Source organism: Protopterus annectens, chromosome 12.part0, assembly GCF_019279795.1.
Source record: "Protopterus annectens isolate FY-2018-M chromosome 12.part0, PAN1.0, whole genome shotgun sequence".
In the NCBI taxonomy this organism is placed as follows: Eukaryota; Metazoa; Chordata; order Ceratodontiformes; family Protopteridae; genus Protopterus; species Protopterus annectens.
Window position 1 is genome coordinate 1,429,341,378 of NC_056746.1, and position 10,270 is coordinate 1,429,351,647.

The window sequence follows — 10,270 nt, forward strand, 5'->3', positions numbered from 1 at the left end:
TAGATTTAACTCAATGTATTGTTCCTTGTGAACTTTTGCAACTGCAGGGGAAATTCAGCTGTGCATGTTATTTCAGTAGTGGGATTTGATAGCTTTTGCAACAGCAGTAGTCAGACTTACTGTGTGCTTGGTTCACTTATCATAGAGTGAAGCAGCTGGATGGCCATTAGGAAGATCATCTGGGCCAAGTGTTGTTGGCTTTAGTTTGATGAACATTTTTTTTTAATGATGGAAGTTTGTATAGGTTTGTGTAATATTTTACTTGGGTGAAGTATATTTTCTTGTAAAGGTAAGTACGTAGAGGTTGTATCTTTTAAAACTGAAGCTATTGTCTGACTAAAGAAATTGTTGAATTGGCTAGCTATACTTTATGAATGACTGGTTGTTTGGGGGGGTTGGTTGGGTAGTGTAGTGACGGTTAGTGAGTTTGTTTACTGATGATGAGAACATTTTATAATTGGTTTGGCATTAGTTTTGTAGACTGGAGTAGTACGATCTTTCGTCTGATTTGATTTTATTTTTCGCTTGGTTTCTAAGCTCTCTGTATTGTTGGAAATTCAGTTCAATGTTTTGTTTTGTTTCCAGCATCTTCAGGCTTTGTCTCTATTTTTTATTATCATATGTCTTAAGTTTTTCTATTCATCCATCTCTGTCTGTTTTTTTTTTCTGGTCTGAGGGTTCTGCAAAGTATTTAATTCTTTCAAAGCCTCCCTATATTATTTTCTATTACTTTGTCAAATTTCAGCAAATTTTTGTAGCCTCAGCTTGAATATATTCCCTGCATTCATTCCAGATTTGACCTGTTACCTCACACCATTGTACTTTTAAACTACTGGAACTTCCTCTGATTAGCACAACCAAATTAGTATTCCATCATACTTCTCTGTTAACACTCATACTTGTTTATCTCATCTAATACCTCACTGTATTTCTTGAATTAGTCATGTCTTATATACCACTCTACTATCTGTAAAGTCTCAGTATAAGGCTTGTGAATGTAATGTTTGTGAATAACAATACAGTTTTTATTACACCAATTATAATGCCATGTATTAATTGAAACTGCATTATAAATTTTGTTATTGTAAATATTGATTACATTAAATATAATACATTGGAACATTTCTTCCTCGACATTAACTGAAAAAGGGCACCTGTGCCCAGTCACACTTTCCAGCAAACAAATGTCAATAAACAAATAATAAATAATTGTTCAACTTGTATCAGCTCCATCCAGTTCTTAAAGAATTTTTTAAACTTAAGTGGAAAATACTGTTGTCTTTCCCAATATTTTTTGGTCTGCCCATTATTTTTATTTGAACTAGAGCATGGTCCAGTTTCAGTAATCAGTGCAATTTATAGCCCACTTACCAAAAAGCATGCTCTTTCATTATATATTTTCTATCAACGACCAAGTTTGATGTTGAACTGGGCAATACATGTAGTAGCTCAACTCCTCATAATTCTGTACTACATCTTTAAAACCAAAGTTTGACATGTGTTTTCCAAAAATCTTCCTTCCTTATATATTTTGTATTACATATCATGTTCCAGCCTCCCACTGTTATAGTCAGTTCCTGTTAAAAAGCTACCACTTCCCCATCATTTGCTTTATATCCTGGATTGTTGATTTAGGGGGCAGCTACACTGAAGGTATAGTTAGTTTGACCCTTGCAAAATTTTGGTAATGATAATAATAATAATAATAATAATAATAATAATAATAATAATAATAATAATACATCTACACTGCCTATACAGTTTTTCTTCTACCTGTAAGCCCTGGCCTGCACTGGCAATGGTATTAACACTTCTTTCACTGCATAATTGTGCATGATAATCTTCATTTCTATATCTTAATTAAGGTTTTATGTTGAAGAGCTGTTAAATGTGTATCTTGTAACAAAATAATCTGTGCCTCATTTTGTGATATGCAGTCTGGGTTCTTCCTCCTTCACATTGACTAGCCCATTCATGTTCCCATAACAGCAAGTCCAGATCAGGCACTGGGAATTATTCTTTTAAGTTCTTTTTACATATTTGCACTATGTTGGGATCTCTTTTGCCTTGCTTTCTTTCTTTTTCTTCTTAAATATGAATGCCTCACCATCTACTAACTTATATATTATTTGCATTGTAGAAAGTGTTGTATGATACTGGCTCACTATATGCTTTGATTGTAGCCCTACTTCTACAAACTATAAAAATAATAAAGCAATACATACAAAAGCTATTTAATGCACAGCATATTCATGTCCTGAGCTTTAACTCCTCAGGAGTGATAAAACATTAGCTTCATATTTTTGTTTTTTGTTTTCATCACGGGAGACACAGTCTGCATTCCCCCAAGAGAAAGACATGTGCTCTGTTTTTATATGTTTTTATATTTGGCAAGGCCGAGTTACATATTTTCACCCTCATTTCATAGTTTTCCTTTTGAGTAGCCTTGAATCGAGTTAAGACAGTTCTACAGCTATTTAATAGATAATATGTGTTCTAATTACATTAAATTATTTTATTCTCTCTTCCTGCGAAGTTCTGATCTAAATCAGATGTTTCTCTTCAGGAATTATGCTGCCTTTATATTCAAACAAGCAAATCCCATGCTAACAAAGACGGTTACATTTTAACAAATTTATTTATTATTTTATTTTATTTTACATTTGCTGACCGGCTAGTCTAATTGGATATATGTCCATTTTCAGTAAAGGCCTTGGGAGAAAAGCTCCACATAAAACAGATAAACACAAAGAGCATTAAAAATTCAGTTACAGAACATTAAACTTCAGATATAGATAGCTTGTCAGACTAAAACAGGTGTTTAAGGTAATTTAGCATATATGATGGAACAGAAAAATAAAACAAAATATAAGATAAGATAATCCTTTGTGTTTTTTTTTTTTTTTTGTGAACACTGTGGGAAGAAAGTATTCAGAAGGATATGGGAGATTCCCATCTCAAAGTTATAAGTAAGGAACAGAAGAACAGCCCAGTTAAAAACAGGATTGGGAGAGTAGGTAGAGGGGCAGAAACTCATCAAGAGATAGAAAGATGTCCAATCCATCTTTCTTTGGTACAATAAGTGCAACTAGAAGGTATAGGCCTTAAAGTGGCAATAAAGTGAGTACGTAGCCTGGGAAGAATGATTATGATGAAAATAGACAGAGAAAGTCTTCGTCAGGGTTTGAACAGGGACATAGCCAATGGCTTGTAAGGTATAGTTTAAGTTTCTTTTTGAAGAGTGTAGTAGAAGACAGAGATGTAAGTTCACTGGGAAGTAGGTTCCAACTTTTCCCCACAGTTTTAGAGAAAAGGGAATCTCCTGCTTTATTGTTGGGTGTATGTCCGGATACCAGAAGTTTATTGGCTGAGTGTAGGTTTGTAAGATGTTTATATGGGCAGATTAGACTTGTGAGAATTGGTATATTATCTGGGTGATAAAGGGTTTTATGGGCAATAATTAGTTGATGAATTAAAATTTGATTGTGCAATTCAAGCCAACCCAGCTGCTTCAGATTTTGGCAGTGGTGGGTTCTAAAAGGGGAGCTGGTAGCAAATCTGGCAATATTATTGTAGGATACTGCCAGCTTGTGGAGGTTGCTTTTGGATAGATTTGTATATATAGGAGAGGCATAAAAGAGAGTAGAGATAAGGTGGGTGTGGGCAATAGTAGTTCTAGCTATGGGAGTAAGGAAGGGCTTAATTTTATAGAGGGAGCCTAGTTTTCGGTTTACTGATTTGATTGTGGTGTTGATATGAGTGTCATAATTAAGGCTGTGGTCAATAGTTACTCCTAAGAGTTTGGTGGTAGTATCAGGAGATATGACTGTACCAGTTTTAGATTTGATAGAGAAGTTAGGTGGGGTGAACTTTTGTGTAGGAGTAAACAGCAAGAGTTTAGTCCTTTTGGGGTTAAGGAGGAGACACCGCTGTAGAAATCATTCTTCTACAAGAGCAAAGGTATTCTGGGTGAGGGACTGCAGTTCAGAAGGCCCTGTGGCAGAGGATATTAATGTGGAGCTGTCTGCATATTGTATTGTTACAGCTTGGGGCATACTAACAGATAGATCATTTATAAAGATAGAGAACAGAAGAGGGCCCAAAATGGATCCTTGGGGTACACCAAGGGTGACAGGTAGGTGGGAGGATAGAGTGTTTTCCCATAACACTGCCTGTTGCCTATTATCTAGGTAGGACTTGAAGCACTGTAATGCTTGAGTGTCAAATGAGAGGGACATGAGAAGATTCAGCAGTAGCTGATGGTTAACCATGTCAAATGCTTTTGAAAGATCAATAAAGATAGCAGAGGACAGGGTATTACTGTTGAGATTTTTGTTAATGTGGTCAGAGAAGGAAAAGAAGGCAGTAGTGGTGCTATGGAAAGGTTGAAAGCTGTGCTGAGAGCTGGCTAATAGGCTATTTTGAAGAATGTGGTGTAATAGTTGATGGATGCATTTTTCCATGATTTTAGCTATGGGAGAGAGGAGGGCAATTGGACGGAAGTTAGAAAGTTCTGTTGAGTTGCCACCTTTGTGTAGTGGGATGATATGTGAGACTTTCCAGATGGATGGGATTGTACCTTCAATAATGGTTCTATTTATTAGGATAGAGATATGGTAAGCAATAACGTTAGCTGCAATATGAAGATATTTAGAAGGTAAGAGGTCTGCTGAGGGGGTAGATGGTTTGAGTTTTTGAAGGAGGGTACAAATGAGGGATGTGGGGACAGGGTGGAGTTGGAAAGTGGGTGGTGAGGTATGTGAGGAGGAGGGCAGATTAAAGGATACATGAGGTAGAGAGTTAGCAAGTGACCGGATAGCTTCAGTAAAGAAGTTATTGAAGGAGTCAGCAATTTGTTTGGGAGTGTCATGGGTAATTCCAGATGGGGTTGATGTCTTAGAGTTGCCTGGATGAATGAGTCTATTGATACCTGACAAGAATTTCTGTGGACTTTGATGGTTGGTATGCTGAAGTTAGAAGAAGCAGGTTTTTTTTGTCTGATATTATAAATGCTTTAGTAGAGTTTCTAAGTTGTTTAAATTGTAAGTGATCAGATGGGTCTTTAGATGTATGCCATTTGGCCCAGAATTTGTTTCTTAGCAATATTTTTTCTTAGTTTCCTTAGTAAGCCATTGTGCTGTTTTGGTAGTGTTCCTAAGAGTACAAGAAGGGGCATGGTAGTCTAGGATTTCAAGGAACTTGGAATTGAAGTATGCCACAGCTTCCTCAAGTTGGAGATGTTTTAATGGTGCCCAGTTGCATACACTCAGTTAATTTAGGAAGTGTTCTGGGTTGAAATGTTTATTTGAGCGAGTGGTTCTAAAAGTTATAGGGCAGGGTATATTAATCTTTTGTCGAATTATATAGGTTAGGGAGTGATCACTAATGTCATCTGGCAGGATACCTACATTATAGGTTATGGACTGGGTATTTATTAGGATCCAATCTAGGGTGGTTTCTTTGTTGGTGGGTTTATGGGTACGAGTATGTGAGGTGATAGTTTGGGAGAAGCCATGTAAATTTATGTGATTAGTTGGGTTATCAGAATTACAGGTATTCCAGTCTATATTAAAGTCACCTAGCACAATGGTTTCCTGTGAATAGTTAGCAGACAGCCAGCAAAGGATATTTTCTAGGGAGTTGATGTTATTACCTGGAGGAAGATATGAGCATAAAATGTAGATGGACTTATAAGTATTTAGTTGTAGGTTAGTGATAAGAATTTCAGAGTTGGTATTGGATGGTGGGTGAGCATCAAGTAGTGAAAGTTGGAGCCCTGCTTTGTATATTAAGGCCACACCCCCACCTTCTTGTTAAGGTGATCCACTCTTAAAATATTATATCCTGGAGGGGTGATTTCATAGTCTTAGGTTGATGGTTTTAACCATGTTTCAGTTAAGCAAAGGATGTCAAAGTCATGTACTGGATGTACATGATACTCTAAGACACAGGGCATGGAGGTGAGTAACTTTATTATTCACACTTCGTATATTTAAGTGAGCTAAAAAGAGGGAGTTATGAGGCCTTGTAGGGGTGTGAGGGGGAGAGGTAGAAGGTCTACCTGGATGAGCAGGACTAATATTGGTAGGGCCAGGATTGGGATGTATATCACCATCTAGTATGAGGTGTAGGTGTAGTCTATAAGTGTGGATTAGAGAATGATTCAGTATATTATGTCCTCTCTTGGTTTGGTGGTGTTTATAGTTAATATGGGTGACTCTATGATACTTTGGGAGGAAATAGTTGGTAGAAGATGTTATGTTTATGTGTTTAAGGCTTGCTGGTAAAGCAGGAAGGGGTGTTTGTTTTGTGGGCTGGTGGAAGCTAGAGTAACTGAGATGTTCATAGGAAGTTAGGGTATAGGGAATGAAAAGGAAAGGAAGAATTGAAAATAGAAGTAGGGGTTTGAGGTAAGTTGATATGGGTGGAGTAGGCATTGTGCTGCTGAAGTTGAGGGTTGAGAGTGAAAGGGTGAAGTATGTGTTAAATTAGGAGGAATGTCTTAGAAGATGGAATGCTGTAATGAGTTATGGGATGGGATAGGATAATGGTGTAAGTGGGAGTGGTCAGAGAGGTATAAGTTTAGATGCAGGGGGGTGGGTGAGATTTGGGGGTAGGGTAGGGGAGGGGAGTGAGCCCACAGGGCGAACGGAGTGGGTAGAGCTAAGTAAAGGAAGGAGACCTGAGGAAAACAATCAGTGGAATGCTGACTGCTAGAGGTAAGTTAGGAGGAGGTAGCTGAAGGAGGTAATAGAGGCAATGATAGTTTGAGTAGGTTGGGTAGATAAGAGATTTATGGTGAATTTAAAAGGGTAAAGTGGGACTGTAATGAAACAAGTAAGGTAAAACTAGTTACCTAAGAGATTCTATTTTGAAGCTGAAGGCTAGATGTGCAAGGAAAAGGGTGCCATCTAGTGGGCAAACACTATACTGCTACAGTAGCTCATGGAGGGAAAAGTTGATCTAGGAGTAAGGGTGGGAAAAGTGAAGTCAAGTGCAGGAGCAACAAGAGGGAAGGGATGGAGGTAGAGAAGTACAGAGGAGTAAGGCTGCTGGCTATCCTGGCAGAGAAGGATAAGTTTAATATTTAATTAGTTTAGATAAAATATCTTTTACATACAGTAACAAATATACTTTCTGGCTTCCTTGAAGGGATGAGTTCGGGGAGAAGGTAGCCTCTATTCCTTGATATTAGGAAGAGACAGCAGGTACTATTTAAAGTAAGGAATCAAGGTCATCAGGAAGGGCAGGTTGTCAACCCTAATGCAGGACAGGCAGCTTGTCAGGCTGGGTAGACAAAGGGAGAAATAAGAGAAAGCAGTGAAGAAAAAAAAATAAGATATATAAATAATAAATAAAATATTATAAAATTACAAATAATATTTGTAATTAATAAATAAATAAAAATAATATTATTACAAATAATAAATCATTTCTCATAAACACAACCCTCATTCAAGGATCCTACTTGGTATGCCATCCACCGTCAAATATTGTGTTTTGTGCATGAAGTTATGATAAAAATAATGGAAACAGATCAATAAGATTACCTAAAAAGTCATCAAGACTATGTTGTGCTGTCAGTAACAAAAAAAAAAAAACAAAAATAAAGTTTCTGTCATAACTGTTTACTATTTTTGTAAACATCCACTAGTTAGTTACTTCTGCTGTACAATGCATGTAAGCTCATTAAATGCCCTAATTGCATTTTTTACTAAGTCCTTAATACATCAACTAACCTGAAGAGAAAAAGAAGTTATTTAGCAATTGCCATAACAAAGTCATTACCTCATGGCATGTGCAGTGTTGAACAAACTGCATGATCAAAATGTCTACAAAAATAATAGCCTAACAACGGTCTAATTCATACAGAATGAATAGCCTAACAATGGTCTAATTCATACAAAAAGAATAGCCTAACAACGGTCTAATTCATACAAAAAGAATAGCCTAACAATGGTCTAATTCATACAAAAAGAATAGTCTAACAACAGTCTAATTCATACAAAAAGAATAGCCTCACAACGGTCTAATTCATACAAAAAGAATAGCCTAACAATGGTATAATTCAAGCAAAATAAATAGCCTAACAACAGTCTAACTCATACAAAAAGAATAGCCTAACAACGCCTAATTCATACAAAAAGAATAGCCTAACAATGGTCTAATTCATACAAAAAGAATAGCCTAACAATGGTCTAATTCAAACAAAAAGAATATCCTAACAATGGTCTAATTCATACAAAAAGAATATCGTAATAACAGTCTCATCATCATCTTTCGGCTTTTCCCATTAGGGGTCGCCACAGCGGATCATCTCTTTTCATTTCTTCCTATCCTCTGCATCTTGCTCTGTCACACCAACCGCCTGCATGTCCTCTCTCACCACGTCCATAAACCTTATCTTAGGGCTTCCACTTTTCCTCTTACCTAGCAGCTCCATCCTTAGCATCTTTTTCCCAATATACCCATCATCCCTCCTCAGCACATGTCCAAACCAACGCAATCTCGTCTCTCTTGCTTTGTCTCTGTCCAACATGAGCTGACCCTCTAATATACTGATTCCTAATCCTATCCATTCTAGTCACACTGAGTGCAAATCTTAACATCTTTAACTCTGCCACATCCAGCTCTGACTCCTGCCTTTTTGTCAGTGCCACTGTCTCCAACCCATATAACATAGCTGGTCTCACTACTGTCTTGTAGACCAACCCTTTCACTCTTACTGGTACCCATCTGTCACAAATCACTCCTGACACTCTTCTCCATCCATTCCACCCTGCCTGTACTCTCTTCTTCACCTCTCTTCCACATTCACCATTACTCTGAACTGTTGATCTCAAGTACCAAGTACTTAAACTCGTCCACCTTTACCAACTCTACTCCCTGCATCCTCATCATTCCTCTACCCTCCCTCTCATTTACACACATATATTCTGTCTTAGCCCTGCTGACCTTCATTCCTCTGCTCTCTAGAGCATATCTCCAACTCTCCAGAGTCTCCTCAACCTGATTCCTACTGTCACTACAGATCACGTCATCTGCAAACATCAGAGTCCACGGGGCCTCCTGTCTGATCTCATCTGTCAATCTGTCCATCACCACTGGAAATAAGAAAGGACTCAGAGCTGATCCTTGATGTAATCCCACCTCCACCTTAAATGTATCTGTCGCTCCCACCGCAGTCCTCACCACTGTCACACTACCCTCGTACATATCCTGTACCACTCTTAAATACTTCTCTGCCACTCCCGACTTCCTCATACAATACCACAACTCTCCTCTAGGCACCCTGTCATATGCTTTCTCCAAGTCTACAAAGACACAATGCAACTCCTTTTGACCTTCTGTGTATTTCTCCATCAACACTCTCAGAGCAAACATTGCATCTGTAGTGCTCTTTCCCGGCATGAAACCATACTGCTGATCAATAATCATCACGTCCCTTCTTAACGTTGCTTCCACTACTCTATCCCATAACTTCATGCTGTGACTGATCAATTTTATCCCTCTCTAGTTACTGCAGCTCTGCACATCACCCTTATTCTTAAAGATAGGTACCAAAACACTTTTTCTCCACTCCTCGGGCATCCTCTGACTTTCCAAAATTTCATTAAACAATCTAGTTAAAAATTCCACTGCCATTTCTCCTAAGCACCTCCATGCTTCCATTGGGATGTCATCTGGGCCAACAGCCTTTCCATTCTTCATCCTCTTCATAGCTGTCCTTACTTCCTCCTTGCTAATCTGTTTCACTTCCTGATTCACTATCCCCACATCATCCAACCTTCTCTCTCTCATTCTCATCATTCATCAGCCTCTCAAAATACTCTTTCCATCTACTCAACACACTCTCCTCTATTGTGAGTACCTTTCCCTCACTATCCTTTATCACCCTTACTTGCTGCACATCTTTCCCAGCTCTGTTCCTCTGTCTAGCCAATCGGTACAGGTCCTTTTCTCCCTCTTTAGTGTCCAATCTCTCATACAACTCTCCATATGCCTTATCCTTAGCTTTCACCACCCCTCTCTTTGCCATGCACCATGCACCTCATCTCCTTATACTCATGTCTACTTTCTTCATCTCTTTGACAATTCCACTTCTTCTTCGCCAGCCTCTTCCTCTGTATACTCTCCTGTACTTCCTCATTCCACCACCAGGTCTCCTTGTCCTCCTTCCTCTGTCCAGATGTTATACCAAGCACCTTTCTAGCAGTCTCCCTTACTAGTTCTGCTGTAGTTACCCAGCTATTCGGTAACTCTCCACTGC